The sequence below is a fragment of the Larus michahellis genome, chromosome 1 (assembly GCF_964199755.1).
Source record: "Larus michahellis chromosome 1, bLarMic1.1, whole genome shotgun sequence".
NCBI classification, from domain to species: domain Eukaryota; kingdom Metazoa; phylum Chordata; class Aves; order Charadriiformes; family Laridae; genus Larus; species Larus michahellis.
This window is the reverse complement of record NC_133896.1, coordinates 59,675,454-59,693,245: the sequence shown is the minus strand read 5'-3', so window position 1 is coordinate 59,693,245 and position 17,792 is coordinate 59,675,454. Positions and strand designations below refer to the sequence as shown.

The 17,792-nt window shown below is 45.7% G+C and overlaps 1 long non-coding RNA gene across 1 annotated transcript; it reads left to right on the top strand.

Moving 5' to 3' along the window:
- The first annotated feature begins 631 nt into the window (after positions 1-631).
- On the top strand, positions 632-4,110 carry LOC141737767 (uncharacterized). The gene is made up of 3 exons (XR_012585238.1): positions 632-815; positions 2,407-2,487; positions 3,027-4,110. It is a non-coding gene; the product is annotated as an uncharacterized LOC141737767 (long non-coding RNA).
- The last annotated feature ends 13,682 nt before the right edge of the window (positions 4,111-17,792 follow it).

Here is a 17,792-nt window from a genome sequence, read left to right as displayed (position 1 = left end):
CCTCATGTGGTGAGTTGGCAAAGCCTTGGGGTTTGTCTTGTTCTCGTGCATTGCTCAAGGACCATTTTTTGGAGTCTTATTACACATTCTTTGACTTTCTGCAGCCTTGTGATCAGAGCTGAACATTCGGCTTTCCCCATCACTGGGCCGTTTTGTTGCTTAACATTTCCTCAGCTTTACCAAACAGGTGTGGATGCATCTGATTTTTCTGCATTATAAATATACCCTAGTAATCGCAAAAATAATCCCACCTGGAAATAAGATGCAGGGAAAGGACGAGGGTAAAGGGAATAATTAGCTGCTCAGTCAGCCGCAGCCTTCCACTCCATTCTCTAGAAAACAAATGGACTGCAAGATGCTCCAGTGTGCAGAAGTATGGTGTACAGCACATATTGTATCAGGGCAGCACTACATTTAAGGAGGAACTTCTCTGCTTTCATGTTCCATTATCAGGCCTAGTATGAAATGAAGAAAGTAATTGCTAAACCTCACAGTTAATGACAAAATTCCTTTATCATTCCCTTGCTGTTAGGTTTATGAAAATGGCCTGTAGGTCTGATAGATACTTAGAGCACAGTCAATTACTCTTGTTCCTTCAGGCATGTTACTTCCAGGTCTTTATGAACAGCCCCAATGCTTTCTTTTGTTGTCCTTGCTAACCTGAACATGCTTCAGCCTTAATCGAAGTCAGTGGAAGACTTTGCACTGGACTCAGAGTGCAGGCTTTGACTCGGGTCAAGTAGAGCCAACAATTATATCCAACAACAACTACTTGATCTGATGTTTCTCTAGCTGTTTTCTCCATTCTGCAAAAGGTAAGCTTATTTTAAATCATAGTCCCTAACTTGGCATACCCCTCTCTTATGTTCAACCCCCGTGATTAGAACCCCACCAAGACTAGACCTGAAGGTAGACCTGAAGCTACCTGAAGGTTGCCTTGTAGGCATGTGAGCAAGCTGAAAATTGGAACTTGAAGAGAGGGGTAAATTGAATCATTTTCCTCCAAAAGGGATTTCAGTTCAGCACGTTGTAACTGCAAGTAGCTTTGGCAGTTTAATACTTAATTCCATTAGTTATAGTTAAACTGGTCCATACTGAGAGGTGCCAGGGGAGTTTTCCCAGATAGGACACTACTGTCCTCCCTTCCCTCTATCACCTTGGCAGTGCACATCTGGTTCAATATCTTCTTCGTTGTTCATGGGCCACCCCATGGATCAGAGGCTGCCAAAGATGCTCGTGTGAAGCAATAAGCCCCCATGCGCGTCTGGCAGGCATGACCCCAACTCTGCGACCAACAAAGTCCTCATTGCTGCCGTCAGCTCCACCACCATCCGGCGTGCAAAGCTTAAAGGGCTCTTTGACAGGCCTCAGCCGATCATACTGAAATCCCTTTCATTTAGTTCTGCTTTGCCCCTGTCCTGATGCTGATGCTAAACTCAATGGCAAAAGTCCTTTGACTTCAGCTGTGCTGGAATATGTATCCTGCCCAGCCAAAAACAGAGGAGTCGGCTGCAATGGTGCATAAAAGACAGGTGGAGAGGCCTGCTCCTTCCATTGTTCTTTTGTTATTGTTCATCATTTATCATAATTGTTGTTTTGCTGTTAATTGCTGTTCATCTGAGGAATGCGCATGAAGCACGCTTTCCTATTTGGAACTGACAGAGAGGGAGCATCTCAAAAAATCCCAGAGGATTTTTGAGATCACAAGCTTCAGAAAGATAACAAAATTAGCACATATAATTCCCCTTGATTTTCGTTATGCTTGCTGACAAGGTTAGCAACAAACCTTCATTCTGCAAGCTTGTTTTGTCTCCTCTACCAAAGAATCTGGATTGGCAAATGTTAGGTCTGATTTACTATTCTATACCTTGTTTTTCTTATGGAAAGGGTGGTGAAATTAAAAAAAAGTTGTGTGAAAACATCATAAATTATAATGTCTGAATACTGAGGAAAATTAATAAAAAAAACCTGTTGGGTTTTTTTTCTTCATCATTAGCTTAAAGTATAACCTGAAGACTGTCCCTAGCTGACTTCTATTTAATACATTCCCCCTCTAAGTTGATTTGGGGGGTGGTTTAAGCAGCTCCCTCATGAGGTGAACAATGAAGCTCAAGCTCAGTGAAATTGCAGTGATTAGACTGAGTGTTGGTGGCTAAACCAGGCTGTCTGTCCTCAGATGAGTTTCTCTTGAGTTACGGTAACTCAAGCAATTCTGTCTGTCTCCTAGATCCCTGCTCTCAGCTCTTCCTGGAACTAAATTCTAGCCTAGTAGCATGGATTTTAACAGCAAAAAATCTATTGAATCTCCAGTTTTTTCATTCTCACAAAGAAGCGGTAATTTCTCTAATTTCTGTTGATTTTTCCCATGCACCTCCTGCTTCTCCCATGTGTTCTGGCTTGTGACAGAGGCACTTTTGTGACGAAAGATAGTAGGACCTATTCATGGGAAGAAGCAGGCACAGTCTGGATGCTTCAGAGGATCATCTTGTAAGTAGCTTGTCTTTATTGTCTCGCAATACAAACATGAGTCCCTGTCCTTGTTAATCTGGTTGATTCAAGAGTTAGGAATGGTGTGCAATGATATTCGATGGGTTATCCCTAGGGTTGAAGAATGAGAATACCCATTACTTATAGTTGAAAATCTCAGTTACTTATGCTCTCAGCAAAAGCTCCTGATTTTCTCAGCTATTCCCGTATATTCAGCATAAAAGGATTGCATAATGGACCCAGTAACTCCCACAACTATTGTTTACAATCTGTCAGCTAATCCTTGCTGTGAGTCAGGCGGTGCCTACTGGGTTGGGCATTTGATTGGGATTAGAAACTCATTATTATGATGATACATATTGCAGTGCTGCCCGGAGGCCTCAGCAGGATTACGGCCACGTTGTGCTAGGCAGTGTGCAAACCTATAGCTTGTAGCCTATTGTTGGAGCACCTTTGCTCTAATTCTGGATTTGATGCCATTTCTCCTCATGGCCCTTGGGTAAGGCACCTAATCCCATTCTGTTTCCATATCTTTTCAGAGGAGATGATAATTCATTTGCTACCGTCAGTCAGTGCCTGGAACCACCTGCTTTTGGAGGAGAATGCCAGGATGATGTCACCCAAAGGCAGAGGGAAATACTGTAGCGCAAGAGGGAAATAGCATTTCCTCTGCTCGAGTGCCTCTCCTATTCAGTGAAGTAGGTTTTGCAATGGGAATTTGTGCCCTTTCCAGTGGTGCTGCTGCACCCAAAGGACATGCAAAACAGAAAACGCAGCAAGTGTTGAGTTGCACCAATGCTGTTTGCAGCCATGGAGTCACTTGCTGAGCCAGGAGCACATTAAATGGCGTTAGAGCCTTCCCTCTCCCCTCTCTGTGCTGCACATGGCTCCCGTCCTAATGCGGGACAGACTCTCCTCCTCCCTGTCCTTTCAGGCTCTGGGCGCTCCTGCTGCTGTTCCCGTTTCATGCTGAAAGAAAACTTGCTGGGTCCAGGTGCCATCACACCCTGTCTGTGCTCCATCTCTATGCTGCCACGGCCATGCATCTGTGTCTGCGGTTAACCCCCAGCCTTGTCTACACTGCCTTGTCTACGCTGCCGTTCACTCACTGGCAGCTACTGACCTACAATGTTGCTCAAGTGTGAACCTTGACAAGGATAAGCTATCTTTCCTTATAGTTTCAGGTCAGGGTGAGCTTGCCTGGATTTTATCACCCCATAGAAATGGTGCCGCCTCTTGCCTGTCCCAGCAGGTGGCCATACCAATATTTGGGAAAATGGAGGTGAACTATGGACAGATGAGCCCTTTGAGGGTTGTATGCTGCCCCATTTCCCTTGCTGGGAAAAGTGGTCAGTGGGGACACTCTGCAAGATGTTTCTAAAGAAGAACAAAGATGTCTGAGACATCTTTCAAAGACAGCAGCATCCCTCAAAGACAGGAGCAAGGGCGGTGCTTGCTGAGGAACTCCTGAAGAGCTTCAGCTTCGTCTCCCTCTTTTCTAAGACCAGATCTCTTCTCTACAAACTGATAACTGTCTGCTGGCATCGTAACAGGCTAGAGCTGGCAGATGCAAGGCTATCCTGTTTTGTGAACTTCTTTGTCTCATGGGAGGTTTGAAACTTAAACACTCACTTGGTCTGTACCTCCTTATTTGAGACTGACCAGTCTGAATCACTTCTGATAAACTACCAGTAGGAGTCTCAAACATAGTTAATTTCCTATCAGTTTAATTAAAGTAGATCACTGGATAGAGAAACCCCATGAAATGCTGCCATAGAGGAGAAAGCTACACCGTGAGTGCTCCCCTGAGTAATCACCAGAGGCTGCTATCAGCAACGTGATCAGCAATGGCTGGTATCACAGGGCACTGAAGAGATTAACTTGAAACTCAGACATCAACACATGCCAAAGAACAGTTGAGACAGGAGTGACTAAGGACTAATCGCATCCACTGTATCGTGAGAATAACTGAAAAGTAAATAGAGGAGCCACCATAATGAGGTCTGAGACACAGGTTTGTAGGAAACTGGGCTTCATTAACTTTCTTGTATGGCAGACAGCCTGTTTGGTATGGCCAAGGTTTTTAGATACACCTTTTATGCCATTAGAGACACGAGGTCAGTCAGTCAGTAAAAACCTTGTTAACTGAAGCAAAGTTGTATTTAATGATTTTCTTTACCTATTCTGTTCTAGCTCTGTTCTGCAGTAGCTTTCTAGGATGCGGCACCACATGAATGACACTGGATATGAGAAGCTGGAAAGAGACAGTGGGGAGAAGAAAGCATTTAGGGTCGGCACAGAGTTTACTTCTTGCTTCTCCTACCCTGGTGAGGTACTGGTGCTGGCCACGGTGGTATGAACTATACCAGGTCACCTTTGGGGACTCAAATGCATTTGATAGACCTATCTTCTATAGTTTTCATTTTGTCTTCACAAATTAGTGTTTGTAGAAAATAACCACAGATTAAGTTAGTGTGTTGCTCCCATGGGATGCAGACTTTAGGGTTTAGGCAATGCTCCGTGGCTAACAAGAGCCAACAAGTTATACCTGAGTCATGCCCCTGGGTGAAACATGCCCTGCTCCAATGACAACAGGAGCATCCTCCCAGGAGACACCAAGTGTCGACACAAGGGCAGTCATCTCCCATTGTGATGAACCAAGCAGAACTTGCAGTGGAAGAGCCACTGAGGTGATTGATCTTATGTTTATCCTAGCGTATATCAGGTGATATCAGGCTGCCAATGAGATTAGAAGGACGACTCTTAGTGTAGTCTTTTGGTAGTAAGGCAAGATTTATTTTCTTAGCATAAGCTGCTTAGGAAAAGCTTCTTTTACTCAGCATTTATCACTTGTTACTGATGTTTTATTACATTGATAGCTATCCCAAGAAAATGTTTTAAAGACCCTACCTGTTTCATACATAGGCATATTTCCTTCAACGCCAAACGTATTTTGAGAGAACAAGACTGGAGACAAACTGAGTTAGACCTACTTAGTTACATTGAAGTAAACTTAGTGTAGCCCCCTTTTCAACCAACAAAACAAGCACCTAATGGGCTTTCTGTGTCACTGTGTTTCTTCCTACTGGCACTGATGGAAGCTGGATCCAGATGACCACAAATCTGTGGACCTTACTCAGGAGAAGCTTAGAGTGAGCCTAGAGGATCTCTGGCTTCAGCAAGAAATGCCGAATTTGATCCTGTAGGGTAAAACACACTACATTGCCTCAAACGTGTCTTTGGTCAACTCCCACTTTCCCCCCCAAGATGAGCCAAGCCAGATACATTCCTTCTAGGTGAAATAGTCTTGTTTGTTTGTTTTTCACAAGCTTCTCAGGTATACAAAAGGATAGTACAATGTACAGCATCATCATGTAACGGTGCCTGTAATGTGCACTATGCAGAAGAGTCCCAGGGTGTTGTACAATTAAATTCTTCAACAATCTTAGTAACGAAGACCAATTAAGAGCAGCAGTTAACCTATATTTTTCTACCCTACTTTAAGTGTCAACTTACACCCAGGATTGCAAGTACTAGTTGGAACTGCATCACACTGTCCAGAGGCATAATTACAGAAAGCTGTAGTTATCTTTATCACAAAGTTTTAATTAGCAGGACATGTTAAATAACCAGCTGATACGGATCTTAATGAATCATTTATAGGCCTACATCTAAGATAATTATATGTAGCTGGTCACACATAATCACTCACATACGTCTGGGCTTATGTGAAATATAATATGCATCTTCCTCATGTGAAGTAAAGGTGAAAGATAGGGACAGGACAAAACTGGGGCAACAGGCCACCTTAACCAAACAGCTTGCGCCTGGATCGTTGCTGACAAGATTAGGGGGAGAAATAAGAATTGTTGGCTTCAAAAGAAATACAGCTTGAGGAAAGGCAGTAGCTCTGGGCTCCTGAATTCTTGGCTGGTTTGGTTCTTTTGTTTTTTTTTAAATCAAGGTGGTTGTCCCAGGTGGGCACTTCATGTCGTCCTGCACAGGAATGAGGAGAGGGCAGATGCACACCAGGGTTGGGGACATGGTTTCTAGGGCAAGCTGGGACTCTAATGTCTGCAAGCCACGTCACGCTGTCCTTGCTGTGGTTCCCTGGCAGTCTAGCATGCCCTAGATGTGTCCCTTTTTTCTCCGGCTGTGCTGCCTGCCCTGGAGCATGGAGAGGCTGCTCCAGAGCAACCACCACAGAGCTCCAGCAGCCAGGTCTCTGTTCCACCAGGGGAGTTCCTAGCTCTCCATTTTCACCAGCTTTCTTCCTCCTTAGTATGTCTGGATGAAAAAGTGGGAAACATGCCCACACAACCAATTGCTCCAGGGCTAATTTTTACTCTGCGTGCTGTTTTAGGGCCAGATTTTTGTGGCATTTGTTTGTGACTGCTCCCTGATAGTAAAAAAGAAATATATGTTCTCTGTTTATCTGGTCAAGTGAAGGAGGCACGGGAGCAGTTGTCTGTGAAAGCATTATTTATTGTCCCTGCTGATTTCTGTAGAGCTCGGTAAGCATATGCACATAGCATGGCTGAAGCCACATAAACAAATAAGCTGTGGTGTAAGAGGCGGAATGCACTCCTCTTCCCTTTGCCTGGAGGACGTGGCCAGCCCTAGGCAGGCTGCTCTCAATCAGCCGCAGTGGCAGGACGGTCTGACTGATGGAGCTTCGCTCGTGGAACTGGTTCTTAGGGAAGGTCTGCCAGGCTCCAGGATGCGTATGTCGGGCACAGTGCCAGTCCCGTTTCTTTCAGCAGGTTTATCCCTCCCACCCCGCCGTGCTGAGCTCCCTCGTGTACTCATGTCCCTGCCTCCCCTCCTCCCTGCCCTGTGGGCTGCCTTGGTCTCCCTCTCAGGTGCTGTAGTTTAGTTCGTATAATTTTGAGCTGTTGGTTTCTTCTCCTGCTTTTTAGCAAGTAAAACTTCAGTGCCTGACTGTGTGTAAAACAGTCCATGTCCAGCTTATGTCCTTGGACAGTTTATGTCCAAAAAAACCCCCACCAATAAAACAAACCTCCTGCATCAGGTAGACGTAGTTGTCCGTAATCTTTCTTGCAATGTCTGACTTGGCTTACCCTGCTTAGCTGGAGCTCCAGTAGGAGCAAAGCCCGTGTTTGTCTGATTGCAAGGCAAAAGCTAGTGATAAACAAACCATTGCAAATGTATATTTGAAAAGATTAGGAGCAAAGTATTACCAACCCATGCAATATTGTAATCCAGGGTCCTTTAAAAGCAGCGTTGAATATTTTTCTCAATTATCCACAGGGTCTGCTGTTAACAGGTTTCCCTGGTTCCCTGGCATTAGATGAACTGCTGATCTCTGCAAAACTTCTTTCAGTTTAAGTACAGAGTTTTCCTTAAAATTAGTGAGTTTTTCAGAGTTAATATGTTAATCTCATGATGCACCACAGCAGGCGTCTGGAATAGATCTAACTAGACTGTTTACGCTGTGCTTCCTTTCAGGGTGGTTGGAGGCAAGGGAGCACTTGTGGCAAGAACTGATGTGGTGTAGGGTTTGACAGCATCTTTCCACACCTAGTTGTTGCTTTTGTGGAGGAGGGAGGAGCGGGGGCTCACAGTATGGATCCCAGTACGGCTTCTCAGCTCTTTCCTATCAGGGGGCTGCTGCAGAGCAGGGCGGGAGCCCCTGCTCTGTTTCTCCCAGTGTGCCCAGGGTGGCAGAGGTTTCCTTTGACGTCTTCTCCTGGAAGAGAAGGAAGAACCTGGTGGAAGAGGTTTACTTTCTCTCTCCGAGGCAGAAAATAGTTTGTTCAACCCTCTGAGCCCAGAGGCACCTATGCCAGAGGAGTGCACCACATGCTCCATCCGACAGGGCAGCCGCTGGGAATGCTCTCAGCACCACGTCTGATAGCAGCCTACGTGCTAAAGCTGGCAGTCTCTCTGGACGGATGGTTGTAATAACTTTGCACTTTGTGGCTGTCGCCATTTTCATCCTCCCAACCGCCCCCAGGAGGTAAGGAAGTGCTGTTAGTCATTTTATGGGGAGAAACTGGGCCACGGCATGATGAGGCCACACAGGGAGCCTGTGGCAGAGCAACTTGGCTATCAGACCCTCCTCTCCTTCCTTATCAGCTCTGCCTGATATGTGTGTGTAAGTAGGATTATGGGGAAATGGCTCCTGAGTGACTGTGAAGAATGGGAAGGAGCTGGGGAAATGGGAAGAGTGGTGCCTGCTCCCAACACAAAAACTGGGCTGCCTGAAGCCCTCAGTACACTGAACGATGACAGATTTGCTCCAGCGCCATGTCTGCAGTGGAGCAGATTTTTTCCCAGTTCTCTTGTTAGACTCTCAGTCTTGGTTTTCCAGCCACCGCCAACACTGTCTGGGCACAGGTCCATGTTTACACTAGCTCCACAGCCAGAAATATGGTGATCTCTGGTTTATGCTAGTGTGTGGTTGTGCTGAATGCATCAAAATGCGTCATCGAGAGTCACTAGCTACATAAAGCACGGAGCTGTGGCAGGGAAATCGGAGAGTATATAGCACAACATTGAGGAGAGTAACAGCACTGGAAGCCAGAAACTTGCCCAGAAGACTCTGAGGTTTAAAATCACTTTATCAGAAGGCCACTTCCGAAAGCAAAATGTTTCTTTCAGAGTGCCGTGTTTTGATTTCTGAGCTGGATCAGGAGTACGCTTTATTTTACAAGAGCCAATGGTACCAATTACAGCCCGAGACTTTCAGAGCAGCACAGGGGACACAACCACACATCTTCCATTAATTATCTCTTGGCCAAGTTAACTCTGCAATGATAGCACAAGTAATATGTCACAAGCTCATTTTCTGTCATTAAAATCAGCAGCTATGACCCTGATCCTTGCTGGGAGCACATCTTCTCAGTAAGAAGATGCTATTTTATTGCAGGCAGTTTTCGAAGAATGCTGTTTTAATGCCAGGTTGTGCTGAAGCAGAGTCTGGCTCCTGCTTTCCTGAAGCAGGGAAGAGCGAAGAGCCTGCCCTAGCCCTCTTATCAGTGCAGAGCCTGGACTAAGTGTGTCTCTGCTGACCTCCTCCTCCTCTTGGTACAACAAAGAAATGATCTTAGTTTCAAAAAGCTGACACATGGGTACAGCTGGTGGGTATTAGCACTTCAGTTTTATATCGCTGGAATGCAAATAATCTGGCGGCTGTTGTTTTACTTGCTTGACTTCTTGGTGTATGTGCTTAAAAAGTCTTGGGAGCAAGTGCCCTGGATTCCAAATCCAACGCTTTTGGCTCCATAGTGAGGCAGCTTTGCCCTGGGAAGAGGGTGTGCTCTGCCCCTGCAGTCAAGAATATTGAATCAGGGGTTGCTGCTGTTGTCCACCTTTGGAAATTGTTTCAACTTTTGATGCTCCTGTTCCTTCTTCCTTCCTGCCATATAGCATTTGGGAGCCAAAAAGCATCTATTTCTGGATAATTTCTGCCTACCTTTATGCATTAAACCCCAGCAATGCACTAACCACTAGTAATGACAACTTATGCAGCAACTTGGTCCGCCACCCAACTCAGCTTGTATCTGAGAAGGAAAAAGCAAAAAATGCTCAGTTTGGAATAGCCCCATAATATGTGTGATATTGCCATTTTAAAAAGAAAAGGTAGGGGAAAAAAACCCCCAAACACTGGTATTGGCAATATCCTTCTCTTACCCTTCACGAAAAGCGATGCCAATGAATAGGCATGCGCATCCCTCAGCCCATCAGGCTGCCCGGTGCCTCTGAAGATGGCAGCTGGGCTGAAAGTGAGAAGGAGGTAACCTGCTGGGAGAAGGTGTCCAGATAATAAATTAGCCCTTAGAAAACTGAAGACAAGAAGAAAGAAATTCCATTGTCCAAAAAAGTAGAAGCTAAAGGGACAGGATTACACCATGTTAAGCAGCTTTCTCTGTTTGCAATTAGCACTAGGCATCAGTAGCAATAGAGCAAGTTTTCTACCAGCTCCTGGGAGGTTCTCCAGCAGGATGGACGTGGAGAGTGCGCGGCTGTGAGAAGCAGCTGAGCCTCAGCGTTTTAGAGGGGATTGTACCTGTGTGGATTTGTTCTGGCAGACACCAGCTGGAGAAGGCGCCACGTGGCTCAGGTGGGGTCTGGAATTCTGTTAGGATGCTATGCTAATTCAGGCAGTATTAATGGAAGGATCCAGTTTGAATTTCTTTCTATGAATATCAATTTTTTAAAAAAAAAATTCTTTTTAATTATTAGAGTTGTCGCAGAGCGAGTCTGCTCTTTCCTTTACATCACCTATTCTAAAACTACCAGAAAGTTGACTTGGAAGATGCAAGCACTGACAAACCTTACCCAAGAAGAGCTTTGTGCAGACAGAGCCCGGCTGAAATCAGAGCAGTTGCGTGAAAGCACGGAGTTTCTTCCTCTCCTGGAGTCACAGTCAGATCAGAGGTGGGACTGTGTGCCAGTGCCTGCAACCTAATTTCAATTGCAGGGTTATAAACGTGCCTTGGATCTCTGCAAGTGTCTGTGTGGCCCAGGGGCTCTGAAGCACCCCTCTGAATTGCTGTTACAGCGAGGAGGATCTCTATCCCTGCACTCATTCACAGCTGCAGGCACAGAAAAATAATCAATCTCTTGGGCTGACAAAACTGCGGAAGCTAAAAGCTTCTGTTTCAAGGCCATCAAGGGAAAATATTGCACTTGCCTTCCTCCGTGTGCTACAGAACCTTTCCTAGAAAGGCTCCTCCTGCTGCAATAGGGCGCTGGGGCTGGTTTCCCATTTGACGCCACAGGCATAAACATGAGTGCAGGTGAGCAAAGGCTGGTACTCCTTAACCAAACAAGCACGGATGAAGAAACAACTGTTTGGCAGGAATGACTTAAAGCAAAATACATTAAAGATTGTGATGAGGTGAAACGCTACAGCAGTGATAACAGTACCTGTTTGCAGTGGGCTGTATCCAGTGAACGTTACAAGAAAGCCAGGATTTCAGGAACAAGAGGAAACTGGTTTAAAGCTGATTTCTAATAAAACAAGGCTTACACAGTCATGTTACCTGTGTCTCTCTGCCTGCTTATACCCTCCCTCTTCTCCTCGATAACTTTTGCCTCCATTAGGGTCACTGTCCACTATCAAAGACGGCGATGATCCCACCAGGTCTGTAAATGCAGCTGGGGAGAGACCTGGGGCAATGCTGCCCATGGACAGTCAGCATTCACACAGCTCCAGGCTCTGCGGGGTCCAGTGGCCATGGCCAACCTCCTTACAGCTGCCCTGGCTGCTGGCTGATGTGAGCTTCCAGTGATGGTTTTCACCCTTTTCCCATGGGAGTGGCCTCTGCTTTTCTCCGCTTCCTTGTGATGCAGAGACGAATCTTCAAAGTCTACAACATAGGTTGGCTTCACAGATTACTTCCAGGCTTATTTTAGGGCCTGTTTTAAGCCAGGAGAAATATTGGTAGAGTCTGTGGCTGGCGTGGTCTCGCCTGGCTCTCATGCTCTCGGGAAGCCAGTTATCAGAGAGAATTTTAATGGCTCTTACGGGCTGTATGAAAGACTAGTGATATCAGAGAGAATTCTTAAACAGACTTGTTCCAAGCTCTACACGATGTCTTTTTTTTTGCCTTGCTGCAGAAATGTAAGCCCTAGTTGCATGCTGCAAACCGGTACGGCTGATGGGTGCTCTGGGGAGATGGTGCTTGGGAGAAGCTGCCTCCGTGGCTGGTTCTGCCCGAGGGGTGGGTTTGCATTTGCTGCTCACGATGATAACCTGGCTGAAGGGGTTTGCTCCTTTCCTGTGAAAGGGCTGCACATCGCACTGCCCCTTGTCCTCCTGGATGGAGCCATCTCTGGTTTTGTGCCTTAAAAGCTGCGAGCTGGCAAGGGGAGAGAGGAAGATCAATAATCCTCAATAAAGGGATAAGTAAGACAGTGGCTTAAGGGAAAGCTCCAGAGAGCTCATAGTTATCGTTAGGAGGGACAAGCAGTGATGTCTTATTGGCATATCTCATTAGAAATTGCTGGGAGCTACTGGACTGGACAGTCACTTCAAATGCCAGCAACCCCGGGGGAGCTGGATGTAAATGTTGTAATTGATATAAGGATGGAAGCTGCTCCACTACAAAGTGACATTTCAGATATTGTGGGAACGGATGATGTGAAACATCCTCAACGAGATCTGTTTCCCTCAACTCTTTTGACTCCTGTCAGAGGTGCATGTTCAAGCTTTTCTCTGGGCAGATGGCTTCTGCAAACTGAACCGGCTTTGAAATACAAAGTTTTGCTGAATTCATTATATGTCTTCTGACTTCAAAGCTTTGTACTTTCCTCTTTAGTTTTAAATAGAGCCATTTGCCTGCTTTCAGGCCTGTTCCATTTGAGACGGGTGCTGCAGTGGATGTCACTGGTGAAGCGCAGCAGCGGTGGAAGAGCTACTCGGGGTGCACCGAGCAGCAGTGTGCCCACACGGGGCTGCGTCTCACCTCTGCCCACATCTGGCCAGCAGGGGCATGGTCCCTACAGTTATGTGGGTCTCAGGGGGCCCTCACTGTTGGGGATTTTCCTGATTTTTCTCATTCCTCAGCAAGGGGGACGGTTGCACTAGCCTGTCCCCGCACCTCCAGCTCTCCTGGGGTGCAGGATGCCATGCAAGGAGAAGGATGGGACGAGGTGGGGATGGTGCTCACAACAGGAGTTGTTCTGCCCAGCTCCATGCAAGTCCTTTTCGTTGAGGACTTCACAACAGGGAGCTTCTTCCCCAGGAGGGAGGACCTATATGAATTAATCTTTAGAGAGCTTTATATTGAATTTACCTTCTGGAGTGTGGTGGTTTTTCCACCTCAGCTTAGCAAGTGGATACCAGAAGTCGGAAGTTACTGTAAGCCCAAAGCTGTCTCCATTACTTTACTTTGTCTATAGGTACCTCACTTTGACTGAAGTGACAGGTTTTGGGTTTCACATCTCATTTTTACTTCTGAGGATGTATTGGAGCCACTCAAAGGGATACAAATTGGAGAGCTTTCTCTTTGTATCTGCTTGCTACACAGAGAGATGACAATTTGTTGGCCAAAAGTTTTCTTTGAAAGAAAATGTCACTTTGGAGACTGAAATGTCAGTTTAGTCAAATTGTTCATATGCACAAAAGGGGGGAGAAACAAGCGCCCAAACTTCAAAGCAGCTGAACTGTTCCTTTCAACATCATCTCATTTGCTACAACTTTATTTCAAGATTCTTCACGTTCAGTTTGGAAGTTTTAAAGGCTCATAAACCAAAATGTTCAGACTGAACAAAATGTTTGCTTTACCCACAGATTTTTTTTTTTCCTTTTCTTTAGAACTGGCATCAAACTGAAAATCTATTCCTCGCTCTGTTCTGGTTGCCTGCAGCATCTGGGTGAGTTGGAGGCAAAAGTTGATAAACTGAAAAGGGAGAAAAAGTTCATCATTTGTACCTTGGCTCTCAGCAGCTGGGTCCTTTATGGATGCTCTAAAAGAGCCGTGTATTACGACTTTCAGCATTCCTCCATATACTCTTGAACTGAGAGGCTTTTGTAGGATTTTTATCTTATCAGCAGTACATTATTCAAATGTCAACTCTTTCCAAACCTTTATCGTTTCATTGGATGGGCTGTTCTTAATTTCAGCCCTGGAGTTGGTTTATGTGTGGTTTGATCATCTGTTCCTCCTTTCATACAGATGCTATCAACAGGGGCAGCAGAGCAGCCCTGTCACACAGGATTAATGGCAGAGCGTGGCGTCGCTTGTGGAAGCAAAGTAAGTAAAGGTGAACGGTAATATCGTACCATATGAATAAACACTGAGATTGGAAGAATTTTTCTAAGTGTTTCAGCATCCCAAGTACAAAGTAATAACCCTGTCAGGAACAATATTCGCTGCTCTCTCATCTGGCTGTGATGGAATTAGTGGCAGCCTCCCGGGAAGAGCGCAGGTATGTCAGTGGTGGAAACACAGCGTGCAGTTGTGTTAAAGCAAAAAGCAAACAACTCCCTTGGTCACAGTATGGGAGGAGAAACCTAATACTACTTGGAAAATCAGCACTCCTTTGACTATGGCATTTATCTTGGTTTCTTCATGAAAAGGATAATGCAAAAATGGAATATATATATATATTTATTTGTGTATCAGCCAAAATATGTTGTAGAATTTGGTAGAAGGTGGAAATCAGAGTCTGTGAAATCTATAATTAGGGCAGGAAGATATCAAACAGTGGGCAACGAGGAAAGACTTACTGAGTACTCTCTGCCTTTATACAAAATCAAGGAGGGGCAAAGCTTCAATGAAGGATGTGACAAAAATATTCCAGTTCACCTCACAAAAATATAAATAATTCTGCTACCAGGGTGAGGGGAGGTTACTTAGCCACTTTCCAAATTTGTTAAATGATTTGCCTCTAGGTTTCCTTGTGCATTCATTTTTAGGGGTGCCAGCCAAAAGATTTTTTGATGCTGATAAAATTGTAAAAAATCTATCTCTTCCTAGCTGCCCCCAGGTCAGTGTTTAAATTTTGGAAATGTCAGGTCGAGACGCTTGCGTAGAAAAAACAGATGCGCAATTACACTGTTTATCCTATCTATTCACAGACATGTTGAGCCCTAGTCATCTTTGAAATAAAATCTTTCCCCATAACATATTGCTGCCCAGTAGCATGTGTCACGGAACATATTTAACATTTCTTTGGAAGAAGCCAAGAGCAGCCACTGCCAGAAATCAGATATTCAATTAAACGCTCTCATGCTTCAAGCCAGTATGGCAAGGGTACCTCTTCATGAAAAACTTGCTGCTGTGGGAACAGCTGGGATTAAGTGATTACGGAGAGAGAATTTTTGCATCAGCAACGTGGTCCCTTGCATGTATGTAGCAGTAGGATCTGAACAGGATGGCCACGAAGCTCGGTGCATGTCTTATGTTGTCCATGTCTCTTTTCCAGTCTCTAACCATGCTCAATGGCATCATGGGGTGCATCAAGAAGAGTGTGGCCAGCAGGTCGAGGGAGGTCATCCTCCCCCTCTACTCTGCCCTGGTGAGGCTGCACCTGGAGTACCGTGTCCAGTTCTGGTCTGGTTCAAGAAGGACAGGGAACTGCTGCAGAGGGTGCAGCAAAGGGCTACCAAGATGATTAGGGAACTGGAATGTCTGTCTTATGAAGAAAGGCTGAGGGATTTGTGTCTCTTCAGTCTGGAAAAAAGACGATTGAGTGGGGATCTTATCAATGCTTATAAATACTTAAAGGGTGGGTGTCAGGAGGATGGGGCCAGGCTCTTTTCAGTGGTGCCCAGTGACAGGGCAAGAGGTAATGGGCACAAACTTGAACATAGGAAGTTCCATCTCAACATGAGGAGGAACTTCTTTCCTTTGAGGGTGGCAGAGCACTGGAACAGGCTGCCCAGAGAGGTGGTGGAGTCTCCGACTCTGGAGACATTCAAAACCCACCTGGACGCGTTCCTGTGCAACCTGCTGTAGGTGACCCTGCTCTGGCAGGGGGTTGGACTAGATTATCTCCAGGGGTCCCTTCCAACCCCTACCATTCTGTGATTCTAGCCTGACCCTGGAAAATCACAGGAGAGACAGAAAGTGGCTGTACTGAGACGATGGCTTTGCAAGAAGTGGCTGCACTGCGGCTATGGCTTTGAAAGTAGTTTCTGACCACACAGGTTTGTGCCTTCACTGCTTCTCCACCCTTCTCCAAGGCTGGCCGTGTCCATGTACAGGGCTGTCCCAGCACTGAGCTGTGTCAGAGAGTGGAAGTCATACCTTCCGTCTTCCCCTTTTGTTTTCTCCACGTTATTTTTCCCACCAGCTCAGCTCCCTGATCCCATTTGCGGCATGGCCGGTGCCCCAGCGTGGCTGGGGATTACCAGGCTGGGGCAGGGAATGTCCCAAGGGAATGGAAGATTTTCTGTGCCTGTGGGTGGATGCGTGAAGCATGGGCTATTTTATATGTCTTTGGATCTAACTTCTTTAGGTTTAGGTACTGTCAAACAACTGAAAGGGCTGACATTAGCCTCCTGGTTCCCATTAGCAAAGCCACTTTAAAATCTTGTTGCAATCACTTTGTTTTCTAACATGTAACTAAAGGCCTTTTTACCATTCCTTTACATGACGGCTGCTTTCTACAGTCTGAACCATGCAAACAGAAATCAGACGCATGCATCTTGCTGATACGGGTATTTTGAAACCCTTTCCAAATACTTTTGCCAGTGACTGCAGAAAAGCTTTTATATCGGTAAGAATGTGTATATTGGGTTTTCTTCCAGAAGCTGTGAGAGGGGCACAATATGTGCTGCCGGATTATTTTACTGGCTGAATAAATGTCATCTCTTTTTCAAATAAGAAACTTGGACTTTGGCAGAAGAAGTATTTCACTGTATAAATGAGTTCTACACATCCTGAGCGGGAACTCGGTGCCTTCACTGGGCAGAGATGTTCAGATATATGCAGACGAAGCATCCCAATATTGTCATACTTTTGGCAGATTTTAACTGCCCAATACTGCAGATGGGTTTTTTCCTCCCTGGCTTTTTAAAGCGGTGCCTGAGACCAAGGAGAGTATGTGAGGCCTGAGGGGAAAAAGAAATCTTTAACAAAATCTCAAGCCGGGCCTCTGATTTTGGGCCACGTGATTGAAAATGTGAATCCTGGACTTTTACCCCCCATTATCCTGTTCTGGGGGATGATTGGGCTATACACTGTTTTGTATAAGATGACGGGTTATTGCAGTCAAAAGTCTCACTGAGATACATAGTCTTTCTCTCTGCTGGTATGTTGTTGGGGTATTTTTCTTTCACAGAATGAGAATGTGCCAGGAAGACGTAGGTCTTCTCAAGAAATGTGTCATAAGGTTTAAGACATAGCGTACAACTAAGGTATCATGTTAAAATGAAGCCTTCTGTTTCTAATTAGGAGATTAGTTAGGTGCTGTGCTCCACGGCTCTGCAAAGTTGTACGTAGCAGCTGAAATGCCCTGTGAAGGACTGTGATAGCCACCTTGGTACAAAGGAGCCAGCCTCTGGCAAGCTCTGTGTGTTCCCTGAAGTGAAATGTCACGTGGACCCTGTTGAGCTTGTCCTTGAAGACAGCTACCGTGCCGTCCTTGCTGTGCTTGGTGAGGCTACCACAGATTTACCGTACAGATGGTGACCCCAGGGAGTCCGTCTCCTAAAGGCTCATCCAGATGCCCAAGCCAGCGGCACCATGCAGTGAATGCAGTGCCCTGCGATTGCGGAGGCTGTGGAGCCAGCTTCTCCACTGGTCTCTTTTTAGAAGAAAATGTCCTTATAAACCTATTCCTCTCCTTCCTCGCTGTAGCACCCACCACCCTGCAGCTCCGTGCCT